This window comes from Apium graveolens, chromosome 8 (assembly GCF_009905375.1).
Source record: "Apium graveolens cultivar Ventura chromosome 8, ASM990537v1, whole genome shotgun sequence".
Taxonomy (NCBI): domain Eukaryota; kingdom Viridiplantae; phylum Streptophyta; class Magnoliopsida; order Apiales; family Apiaceae; genus Apium; species Apium graveolens.
In genome coordinates this window covers 261928767-261932198 of record NC_133654.1, presented here as the reverse complement: position 1 = coordinate 261932198, position 3432 = coordinate 261928767, and the positions used below count along the sequence as shown (strand labels likewise).

The 3432-nt window shown below is 31.4% G+C and overlaps 1 pseudogene; it reads left to right on the top strand.

Moving 5' to 3' along the window:
• The first annotated feature begins 1732 nt into the window (after nucleotides 1–1732).
• On the top strand, nucleotides 1733–2935 carry LOC141677001 (UDP-glycosyltransferase 83A1-like; annotated as a pseudogene).
• The last annotated feature ends 497 nt before the right edge of the window (nucleotides 2936–3432 follow it).

The following is a 3432-nucleotide window of genomic DNA, read 5'->3' as shown; positions in this document are numbered from 1 at the left end:
AGTCGTATAATGTCTGAATTATATACGTATGTTATAGGAAGGACGCATATTATTGTTTTAAACATCTGGTCAGAACATATGTATACATTGTAAACAGACGCATAAAATTAGTTCATATACGTCTGTTACTTTTTAGGTGGGGTCTTAAGCTCAAAACCAAAATTATTAGGAAGAGGCATCGAATTCCGTACTAAAATTATTGGGAAATAAAAAAATAAAAAATTTAATATAATCAAATTAGCAAACTGATCATAAAGTACTCATAAAAAACAAAAATTACATATCAATATTTTACCAAACGACACTTTCAAAAATCTAATGAAATCACCAATCACAACTCCTTCATGCAACTCTTACCGACCCAAAATCAAAACTATAAAACCATTCATTCTAATACAATTGTGAAACAAATGTATATATATATATATATAAACACAAAAATATAATAATGTTGTAATAATATGAATTTGATATTAAATCAAACAACTCTCACAAGATATTATCTTACAAACATAGTTTTAGAACTTATTTTAAGATTTTTTTTGTATATAAAAATTTAAACGTTAAATTATTATTTAGAAGAAAAAAATTAAAAATAATTCATGAAACTACATCTTTTAGGAGCCTTAAAATGCTTGTCAAACTCTCATCACCAAGGTAAACGTCTTGGGGACATATGGAGTACTATATATAAAGATATAGATATATATCAAATCATTAAAATATTACAGATTACCGCTATATTTTAATAATGCTACCAAAAATTGACATAATGTTAATAATCAAATCTGAACCTAACGTTAGTGACTAAAACAAATATGAACCTAACATTAGTGAGTAAAAGAAAAAAATAATAGTTAAATGATAAGTTCCTAAAAACACAATAAGTTGGGCGACGAAAAAATTCATTTTCCCATACTATTATAAGCAAAGTAAGGGATAATTTGGTTAGTTGGTTCACACCTTCCTAAATTAAATAACATAATTGTTAACCCTTTCCAAAATATGAAAACAAACTATACTTCTCAACCCCAGACTCTCCATCCATCTCAAACTCTCCATCATACTCGGACGCACCTTCGCGCAAATTAGATTCCTCCAACTAAACTTCTTTTTTTCTTACTTTTAACAACACCCCGTTTTTATTTAATATATCTTAATATATAATAAGCGTGTTATCCAAAATTTTGCAAAATAACCCTACACAATCCTAAATATAATATAATTATGTGCAAAGTAGATTACTCCAACTAAACTTCTTTTTTTTCTTGCTTTTAACCACCCCGTTTTTATTTAATATATCTTTATATAATAAGCGTAAACAACTTCTTATCCAAAATTTTGCAAAATAATCTTTATACAATCCTAAATAGAACATAATTTTGAAATTTATCAATGATAAATATAAATCAAGAAAAAATTAAAAAAACAATATTAAAAAAATAATAGTAAAATCATTTTATAGGCTTTTCAGTGCCATAGAAGAATGACTTTTTAAAATTTTAACTATATAAATTTTGAATTTTTCAATAATATAATACATAAAAAATAATATATAAATATTTTAAATTTATTAATCTCAATAATATGTAATTATTATTTTTTTATAATTTAGTTTTACAAATAATAAAATAAAATACAAGTATTAAAATCAGTCCGTGCATTGCACGGGTTATAAGGGAGTTATTGTTGTTTGGTCGTTGGGATTTACAGCTTAGAATACGGGTCAAAATTAAATAAATCTTAATGCAGGAACCATTTTAAAGAAGCAGATGCTTCATCTATCAGCCACAATGCCTGCTATCAAAACGGAAACATTTGGATGGGCTTGCATCCGCGATATAGCAGTACAAAAGAGCTTCTTTCAGTTTCTCTCTGAAAACAATCAATGTTTGAAATTAGCGGACTTCATAATATGCAATACAGCTTACGAATTGGAGCCAGCTACATTTTCATTATTTTCAGAAATATTACCAGTAGGTGCACTTCCCGCAAGCAGCAAGCCTGGAAATCAGACATGCAATTTTTTGGGCCGAGGATGATGACAGCTTGTCATGGCTTGATCAACAACCAGCTTGTTCGGTTATTAATGCCGCCTTTGGAAGCCTTACTATTTTTGATCAAACACAATTTCAAGAACTGGCTTTAGGACTTGAACTTACCAACAAGCCTTTTCTATGGGTTCTGCGTCCTGGTATGACAAATGAAGAAGCTTACCGACAAGAATTTGAAGGGGCCAATAGGGTGTCGTGGAAAAATAGTAAGTTGGGCTCCTCAAGAAAAAGTTCTGAGTCATCCGTCAGTTGCTTGTTTCATGAGCCATTGCGGTTGGAATTCTGCTACAGAAGGTCTATGCAACGGAGTTCCTTTCCTCTGCTCGCCATACTTTGTTGATCAGTTCCTCAACGAGAGTTATATTCGTGATGTCTGGAAGGTAGGACTGGGGTTTGAGAATGAAACTGGCGTCATTAGGAAAGATGAAATCAAAAACAAGGCTGAACAACTTCTTGGTGACATAAATTATAAAGCGAGGGCAGTCGATTAAAAGAAAAAATTATTGATAGCGTGCAAGATGGACAGTCGTTCAAAAACCTTGGCAAGATTATTGAATGGATGAGATCTATGTAATTCATGATTCTATATGCATTAAGGAAATTGAATCAACAGCAATGTAATCGTATTACAGAGCGCTGCACTGAAATAATCTCAACTGTCTTGTTGCATTTGGTTGCTAATGCTACTCCTATATATATTATTGAATATCTATTATGTGACACTACTAATAAGTTGGCAAACCTGGAACTATGTAGGGTATCATTCTCCAATTCTTTCACTTTCGCTCTTTCTGTATGTGTGTATGAGTAGAATTGAGAAATCTTATATCCATTGTGTAACTAGAAAGGCTGAATGAAGGTTTAGTCCTTGCTTTTAGCAATGGAACATGTGAGAAACAAGAGAACCACACAACAACATTTGGCTTCATCAATGTAAGTTAACGTAAAACATGCGTTTGTTACTGAACATATATTATTTTCTGAAAATTTGGACAGAGGTTTCACACAATATGAGACAAGCCCGAGATATGAACATCAGAACTTACATGTCCCTGGTTATGCACAGGCCAAAGCACAATAATCTTAAAATTACAGAAACTTGAAAAGTGCGCATCTAAGAAATGTAGAATTCATTTCAGCCAAATTAAACTCAACCAAGCTGTCTCATACTGTAATAGTCCTACAAACCGAAATTCTGCATTGTATTCAGTTAGGATCTCTATGTATTCCTCAGCTGGCTGGTTCAGCTTCTTCCCTTGCTTGACTTTTTTAATCATTTCTATGGGTATCACCAACTGCAAAAACTTACCTTAATTAACTGTAATGCAACTGTTGGATCAAAAATTACCTGATGTTTACGGGTTAGTTCATCACAGAA